The following is a 9,776-nucleotide window of genomic DNA, read 5'->3' as shown; positions in this document are numbered from 1 at the left end:
CTGCCCTACTTATACTTCTTGGCCTCAGTCCTCTGCAACCTGGAGCACTTGGCCAATGCCCAGCAATTCATTAATTTGATTTATGGAGAGAATTGAACTATTGATATTCATTTTACAATTAGGAATTAAAATTCAGTTGAGAATAACACTATGGTTGACAGCACAAACCATGTCTTAAGAAAGATATTTTTTTTTTTCATTTGAAGAAGGTCCAGAATTGAATGTCTCAGTGCTACCCACAGAGACAAACATGAAGGAAGGAGAGAGGACAACTATACACACTAGTTTATTTCCTTAATGTATTGTAATGGTAATGGTAATTTGAAGATCTTCCCTGTCCAAATGTAATCCAAATATAATCACATGGAGCCTATGTTGTGAAGTGTTTGCTGAACGGGTGGAGCAGCAGGAAGTTAGTCAGAACAGCTAGATAGAGGGAGGAGAGAAGACACAGGCAAAGAGACAGGCTTGAGAGTGTTTGTGGGAAGGCTAAAGGATGATGTGGCTCCCTGCTGTGTTATGGTTTTTAATTTCTTTGTTGGTATGATGGATTTGAGTTTCTGGTATTGGGATTTGGTTTTCTGTCTTCTATATGGAGAGTCTGTTACATTTGGTTTTATTATATTATATTTGTCTTCTATATGGAGAGTCTGCTACAATTTGTGATTCAGAACTGTACCGGCATATCCATAGTCACTGTTAATGCTGTGAAGATTGCATTGGTGCTTTATGTATAGCCCAGTGACGCCATTCTCCTGAGAATAGTATTGCTGTCCAATAGTGAATATTCCTTTTGATTGTGTCCTTGCTTTGCATTGGCAGATGGGATCATATGGAAACATATGCTTCAAGAAAGAAAAAATGTCATCCTAGCAGACTATGTACTTTATACCTGAGATTAGTCACAAAAAAGCTATAAAATAGATGACTTTTCTTCATCCAAAGCGTTCCCTATTGTCTATTGCCAAACCAAGGCCCACTAGTAACCTTAATAGTGCTACAAGCTTTTGGCTACAGTTAAATTCCAGTTTCTCAAGATGTGGCTTTTCTGTTTAAATATAATGGATAATAATGAGTTAAATGATGTTCAAGTAGAGAGAATATCAGATCTGAAGTCAGGAAAACCTGAGTTCAAATCTGACCTCCTACACTTACTACCTAGGTGGCCCTGGGCAAGCTAGTGAATATCTACTTGCCTCAGTTTCCTCATCTGTAAAATGGAGAGAATAGATATTATGAGGATTAAACAAGATAATATTTATGAAGCATTTTGCAAATTTAAAGTGTTATATAAAATCTAGTAGTATTTATTTGTTTTTATGGTGAAGACCTTTTTACCCATTTTTAGACAATAGGGGCAAAGAGGCAGTTAGGTGACTTAGTGAATAGAGTGCTGGACCTGAAGTCCAGAACACCTGAATTCAAATCTGGCCTCAGACAATGGGTGAGATACTTAACCCTGTTTGCCTCGGTTTTCTCATCTGCAAAAAGAGCTGGAGAATAGAATAACCAAGAAAGCCCTAAATGAGGTCACACAAAGTTATACATGACTAAGATGACTAAACAACAACAAAAGACATAGGAAAATTTCCAAGGGAATCTCCAGGTGGAGCAATGGGAAAAAGGGAACCACTCCTTTGGGGTCATCCTCCAGGAACCAACTCCCACTATGTGAGCCCAAGATGGGGTAGGGTGGGATGAGGGGGTACCATAGTTCTTTGGTTAAATTTTTAGATAATCTGATTGCATTGCTTTTCCCCCTTCCAAAAAAAAATAATTACAACCTTTTCTGATTAATCTCTCCAAACTTAGGTAAACTGGTCCCAAGAATGACAAAGAAACAAAATATGACTGAGTCCATATAATTAAACCTTCCCAGATTGGGAGGATCTGCTGGATGTTGCCTGTCATTGACCTAGATGTTGAGAACCCGGATTCATCTCCATGAAAAGATAAGAAATAGAAGAAAGGTTTTAGTGGAAGGAGAGAATATCATAGCCTAGTTGAAATGTATGGTTCCTTAAGGAGTGAATCTGTCCAATTCATCCTGGGAACATTAGTCATACTAGGGGGAAGATACTTTTGTTCAGGGAGACTTTTCCACATAGGAATTTCTCTATTTCATCTGTTTAGGGGGCCAATGCTAGAACAATTGAATGTTAGTTTAGAATGATCCAAACCCTTAATTTTATAGATGGGGAAACTGAAGCCAAGAGAGACCAGGTAACCAAATTGCCCAAGATCACAAAGAGAACTAGTGGCAAAGCCTATCATGGACAGTGTTCTGGCTACTAGTCCCAAGCTCCTTCCATTATACCATATGCCTGTTGCCTGCCTACAGGGATCACTATACCCATTCATCGAAGCAGAGAGAATCTGTCCATGCCCTCTCCAAGATAAGCTCTAGCCTCCAGAAGTTAGCTGCATGCTTAGCATTGACTTAATTTTTTTTTCTCAAAGTATTCCAGCCTGTCATATTTGCATACTTAAGGCTGTTTGATTCAGAGACCACAGTACAAATATTTTCTTTTAAAATCTTTGTAAGTATCAAGATATATACAAATATTCTACAAAAAGTTCATTCTGTTTTCCATGAAAACAGTTGCATTGAAAAATACTTGGCTTGATTTTTAGAAAAACACTTAAATCATTTCTTGAGGTTGAAACATCAGATAGCAGTCTAAAGAAACGGTCTTTGTGAAATGGCTAAAAGAAAATAAAATGCAGTGACAGTGGTAGGCATTTAGAAATTCCTCTGTGCTGAAGGTATATCAGTCCTTCCAAAAAGACCTGAGTTAAAGTGATTAATTATCCCTAATAGACCTTTTTCGAAACAGTGTTTATTTTACTGTGTACAACACGGCAGGAACCCAACAATTGCCTCCAAATGCCCCCAACTTCTTCCAAGAAAATGGAGGGAAAACAGTGACTGATCCACAAGCCCATTCATATCAAACCTGTCACAGTAATCTGGTTGCACTCAGAGGGCCAAGAGAGTTAAACATTCTCAGTGTTGATGTTACTTTCAACCTGGACCATACTAGCCTCTTGTCACCACATGGTTGCCTTGATAGGTGAAGCAGTTCTAGGTCAGAAAACTGACCCTTGGGGAGATGTAAGTGAATTCCAGTTAGAATGCCAATACCATCATGGGTAAAAGGAGATTGGGAATACTTCACTTCTGTAGCAGGTGCTGCTGCCAGCAAATACAAATGTTACTCTGTTTGGTAAGCGTGGGTTCAGGTTAGTTGGATGTTGATCTGCTCAGACTTTGACTTGGCAGGTGTTGTATCTGTTACCTAAATCCCTTTGCTCACCTTCACTTTTGCTTTTGGCTCAGGGGAAAGCATCTCCATTCCTGTAATTTAATATTTGGGCTGCTGTTTATGTAGTGTTATTTTTCTCCTTTTCTCCCATCCTGTTTAATGTTCCTCAAGAGGCTAATACACTGTGAGTACTATCTGATGCATTCTGAAGTTAGCTTCTTGGTTCTCTTTAAATCTTGGGGCTCATTCATTTCTTTTGTCTCTATACCCCAAATACAACACAGGACGGCAGGGAAATATTCAAGGAGAGAATAAGTTGTTAGTTGCTTTGGGAATATATCATCTGGAAGTAAATGGCACAAATTCAAATTGAAAATTCTTCTTGCACCAAAATGATTTTTTTTGTCTTCTTGGAGGGGGGAAAGGTGGGGCAATTGGGGTTGAGTAACTTGCCCAAGGTCATGAAATTAGTAAGTGTTAAGTGTCTGAGGTCAGATTTTAACTCAGGTCCTTCTGACTCCAGGGCCGGTGCCTTTATTCACTGTACCACCTAGGTGCTCCAAAAACAATTTTTCTTAAATGAAACTGAAGGGGAAAACATATCCATATACAAAAAGAATTAAGCCTCAGTTTTAATCTTCTAAGAAGGTGTATAAAAGTCATCAAGTCCTTGAGAGTTCAGGTACAAAACAGTAAGAAAGTCGAATTAATAAAATAAAAACTGCAATTTCCATGGCAACTGTTGTATCTACAAAGAATGGAAGTTCCTCAAGGGTGAAGATTCATTTTTAATTTGTCTTTGTGTCCTTTCAGTGCCCAAGTCAGTCTTTACTTACCTTTTCACGTGTGTGTATGTATTTGTGTGTATAAAAGGTATGAACAGAGTCTGGTCACACTCACAGAGAGGTCACCCAAACTCAGCCTTCCCTTGACTCATTGTTATACATTTAATTTACTAGACCCAAACTCTACAGTGATTGTATTAGCAAGTACCCTAGTACACCCTGGATGACCTGCTAACATAGGTTCTTTGATCTGCTTTGCTAAAGGAAAGATAACTTTTAAAGGGGTCAATAATATTACTTTAATTACAGATAAGTAGAAAATACAAGCAGAGAAATTGGCACAGGGATTCGATAGACAGGGCTCCTACTGTCTGAACAAAGTATTACAACCACCTACATACACCAACAAATCAGGAAAGCACAAACCTGAGTATTCAGAGGACTCTTAAAAATAGCTACTCAAAGTCCCACTCAGGGTATCAAAAGTTCCTTCTCATAAGCGTATTCCCAAAGTAAAATACCATCCTCCCAGCATATATAGTTTTCAACTAATAGACTCAGAGTCAGAAGGCACCATAACCCTTGTGATGGAGTGCCTAATTAGCTTACTACCAAAAGGTGGGAAAGCCTTCCTAGAAGCAAGCCTCCCCCTAATCAATTTCCCCTTTAGGCAAGTTCTTCCCTCAATGACTCTATGTGATTCAGGATGTATCACATCTGGGCCAGAGCTCAAAGCAGTAAGACATCCATGATTGATGTGGTCACATAGGCCTATTAATGGATGGGTAAGATCTTCATATTCCATTAACATTACAGTGATCTAGCAGTATATTAGATAATGTATTAGATTATATTAGATAATATATTCCTCAATTACATTTATATTCACTTATTAGTTCAAGTCCCTACTTTACTTTATTAAATCTTAAGTATCTAGTGAACTAGAAAAACCTACTTTGCCACAAGGAATTACTTTATTTTGTTTATTATTCTTAATACCAATTTATTGAACTATATTTAAATGAATATAAAATTAATAAATGTATGAATAATCAATAAGTACACTACATATGTGTGTGCATATACACATTGATTAATGCCACTTCCAAAGTCACCTCAAATCCTCAAAATTTCCTTGGTTGTCTCTTCTTTACTTCTTTGGAAACTAACTCTCAGATCATTCAGTTCACTCTCAATAATAATTAAAATTCTTTTAACATTTTAGTATTTCTCCCCAAGACTAGTCCTTTATTTCTTTATCTTTTCTTCAGTAATGACAAGTAATAATAAGTTTCTCTCAAACCCCTTATAAAATTCTTATAAAGTATTATTTATATGATTTCCTTACAAAAGAATCAAGATAGCTCTCATAGCAAATAAGTTCATCCTCACTTTCTCTTGCATATTTTTCACAAGTATTTATGTATCACAGAATGAATATCCATCTTCTTTCTGACTCCATAGAGAGGTATGCCACCTTGTCATTTTTCAACCCACTTTTCCTAGATCTCAGCAGATCACAGGTAAACATATTTCTCCTTTACACAGACAAAGGTATTTCACATCAAGCCAAGTACTTCCTACTATCAAGAGCTGTCCAACTCAAAGAATAGTGGGTGTTCACCAATTCATCACCCAAAAAATTTAAGAACATGCAATGTTCCAGACATTATGCTAGACATGATATGTGTGTGTGTCTGTGTGTGTATCTCAGTCTCCCACTACCTTGTCAGATCACAAAATTATTGGATTTGAAAGTTAAAAGTGACATGAGAAACCATCTAGTTCAATTCAAATACAAAACGAATCCCACTATAGCATATCTGAAAGTTTCTCTTTGAATTTCTCAAGAGAAGTAAAACCCATCACATCTCACCTCAAGGAAGACCATTCTACTTCTGAATATTTCAAATTATTCATAAGTTTTTTCAATATTGATTCAGATTTTTTTTAAGCAATCGGGGTTAAGTAACTTGCTCAAGGTTACACGGCCAGGTGTTTCTGGGTGGGTGCTAAGTGTCTGAGCCCGGGATTCTATCTCCAGGTCATCCCAACACTGGAGCCGGTGCTCTTACTCTCTGTGCTACCTGACCACCCCTTGATTCAGATATTGATATTGTCTGATACTGATTTGCTTTTTTTTGTCATTTCCACCCATGCCTCAAGTTTTGCCCTATGTAGCCAAACAGAGCAAGTTTAATCCTTTCTCCACATGGAAGTCTTTCCATTCTCTAATGTCAGCTATCATGCTCCCCTTCAATTTTATTTTCTCTGGGTAAAATATACCTAATTCCTTCAATGCATCCATATATATGGACTCATGACTCCTTCACTATCCTGCCATCCTCTTTATACTCTCCAACTTATAAATGTCTCCTTAAACTGCTACTCAGAACTGATCACATGACTCAAGACAAAACCTGAGGAAGTCAGAATACATTGGGACTATTACTTCCTTCTTCCTTATTAATTGTTTGGATTTTACTTTTTTTTTGGGGGGGGGCAGGGGGGAAGGTGGCTGCCACATCCTACTGCTAAATCGTATTGAATTTACGATTCACTAAAGCTTCTGTACCTTTTTTTTTTCAGAACAATTGCTTTCTATACACAAATCACCCAACTATAACTTTTGTAGTTGATTTTCATGCCCAAGCACAAGATTTTAAATTTATTATTATTGAATAACATTTTATTAGATTCTTTTTTTCTTCTTTGCTTCCTCCTTTCTCTACTCCTCTGTTCCCTTTCTAGCTCTCCAGGGATGCCCGTCATATGCCCGAGTCATAGAAAAAAAAGTAGTGGCATCTATAAGCTTGCCTCTGAGTCTAAATTGTTTCATGAGGGATACTTAACTGGTATAATCTCTTAAAAACCACTTAAAAGAAAGGCAGATACTTGGAAAAAAAAGGAAGGGCTAAGGGTGGGGGTAGAAAGGTTAATCCTTTCCCCTTAATACAATATTATTGCATAAAATGGGCATGTTAGTGATATTAACCAAGGCCTTAGAAGGCAGACACCAGGGCTGTGAGGGAATGGTACACAAATCAGATTTTGAAGTCATCAGAAGAAAGGGAGGTTATAAGTGTAAGAAGTATTGGTTGTTGCCCCAGGAGAGCTACAAGGAATGCAAGTGGCAATGCATCAGAAGGACACCAATATCAACGAAACCCTAGAAACCAAAAGGGCTTGACAACTAAGACATGTCTCATGGGACCATAGGAAGTCTGAGTCTTAAATTTAGCTCTAAAACTCCCTATAGGATCTGAGAATGACCACCAAAGGAGCTGAAAAACCCATTTCTCTTATCCTCCCCAAAAAAAGTTATTGAATGTATTGGTCCCTGGGGATAGGATTATTTTTATACTGGATTCCTACAATTATTATTGTATGATCGATCACAATAGGACATTTAAGAGTTCCTAAAATACCCAACACTAGCATTCAGTACATATTGTTAAGTTAAAATCACTTTAACAGTCTCTAAACAAGCATTACAGAAAGGTCACAAAGCTCATTTTGATTCAAAGTAAGCTGATGATAGAATTTTAAAAAGTTCTTTAGTATAAAAATGTGTAGTAATATGTGAGTATAAAACAATAATAAAGCTTTTCAATTTGGAAGTCATTATCTATATATACTATTGTTTTCACTAATAAGTTATGTTAGGATATGGTTATTTTCCTTTTAGAATAGATGGTTCGATTTTTTTCTGTTTACATGGCATAGAGAAAACTGACTATCATAATAAAATTTTTTCTGTCTTGTAAACAGCATACTGGATTTGTTTCAAGGAAAAATGTAAAACCTTTTAAAAGACCTTTGAAGCTGCCTAAGGGCAATCGAGTTTGCCCTCCACAACCTGTTCAATTCTAGACAAAATCTATTGATAATTTTGAATGGCTGTCCCTTGTTGTGCCCACCTCTACATATATGCATATGTTTATACATGTACATCAACATATATGCACACATATTAATATAGTCTTTTGTAGGCATTTCCAAGTCCTCCTGATACTGTCTTCTCTGAGATTTCCTTCCTTCACTCTGTACGTATCTTTGATTTACCTAGTTATTTATATATTGTCTTTTTCATTAGAATGTGAGTCCTTTGAGGACAGGAACTGTTTATGCCTTTCTTTATGTCTTTAGTTCTTGGTACTTGAAGACTCTCTGCTTTTGGCTTGCTGCTTACTGCATGATAAGTGATGTGGCCACTCATACTCAGAGCTTTTTCAAGTCAATGTAATATGGCACCAGGGCCCAGGGCAAGACCTGGAATTAGGATAATCTGGTTTTTTAATCCTGTCATGGACACATGACTTTGTTAAAAATCTTTCAGGACTCCCCAATGAATAAAATCCAGTGCTAAAACATGTCACCTGACATTTGTGGTTCTCTGCAATATGCCTCTAAACTGTATTTTGTGGTTATTTCATAGTATTCCCTTTTATCCACTTGAAGTTCCAGTCAATCTGGACTATGATTGGTTTATTTGTCTCACCCTCATCTCACCTCTACAGATTTGTACAGACTCTCCTGCACCTCCACAAGCCTGGAAAAGAATCCCTCCTCAACACTGTCTTCTGAAATCTTTCCCTTCAGGACTTCATACCACCTCTTCCTTGATACCTTCTATGATCCTTTCCTACCCACCCATACTCACCAAGAAGTGATCTCTCACTTAAGTCTCTCATCCCTTCTTTGACTTTACCTATGCATTCATTATCTTACTTGTGCTATAACTATTTGTTTACATGTCTTATTTCTACTTTAACTATCTTCTTCCTAAAGGCAGTAACCTGTCCTTTTTAAACTATACTGCAGGGCAGGATCACTCTTCCACCTCTCCTCACATTCCCCCAACTCCCTCTTCCATTTACACTCACGTTTCCAGATTGGCATCCCTCAAAGAGAAAGATACTGTCTTGTGTTCTACTTGTAACTCCTCTGAGTAGCTATACTACTAACACTGCTGCTCCTGAACCCTCATTGGTGTGCTTCTCCATAATAATTTATATGTATGTGTATGTATATATGTGTGGATGGATAGATAGATAGATGATAGATAGATAGATAGATAGATAGATAGATAGATAGATAGATAGATAGATTGATAGATAGACAGATAGATAAGCTGTTCACCATATTTTGGCTATAACCAATGTCTATAAAAGTGACCTTAAATTCTTAAAGAATCAGTAAATTGATTCCTTTTCTTTTTATTTTTTTTCCAGGGCAATTGGGGTTAAGTAACTTGCCCAAGGTCACACAGCTAGTTTTTGTTTCAAGTGTTTGAGGCTGGATTTGAACTCAGGTCCTCCTGACTCCAGGGTCGGTGCTCTACTCACTGTGCCACCTAGCCACCTCAAATTGATCCCTTTTCATTCGATTGCAAATTCAGTGTTATTTAATTCATTGCCTTTCAAAATATTAAACAAAGTCTCTTCTCTTACATCTTCTTCAGAAAGGAAAATTGAAAACAATTTTCTTCTGAAAAGTTCTCTTCCTCTCTTTTTTTCAGTGTTTTCTTCAGCTTCTCTCCATGATGACAGGAAGCATCCTTCCAACTTCCCTTAAGCTCATATTTTCCAAAGTCTCTCCCCACATTTTTAAAGGATATCTTTAGAAATAAAAAACCATTCTCTCTCTCTCTCTCTCTCTCTCTCTCTCTCTCTCTCTCTCTCTCTCTCTCTCTCTCTCTCTCTCTCTCTCTCTCTCTCTCTCT

This window comes from Petaurus breviceps, unplaced genomic scaffold (assembly GCF_028583685.1).
Source record: "Petaurus breviceps papuanus isolate PSGF00001 unplaced genomic scaffold, PetGlider_PUasm1.0 90808, whole genome shotgun sequence".
NCBI classification, from domain to species: Eukaryota; Metazoa; Chordata; class Mammalia; order Diprotodontia; family Petauridae; genus Petaurus; species Petaurus breviceps.
This window is presented reverse-complemented; position numbering follows the sequence as displayed.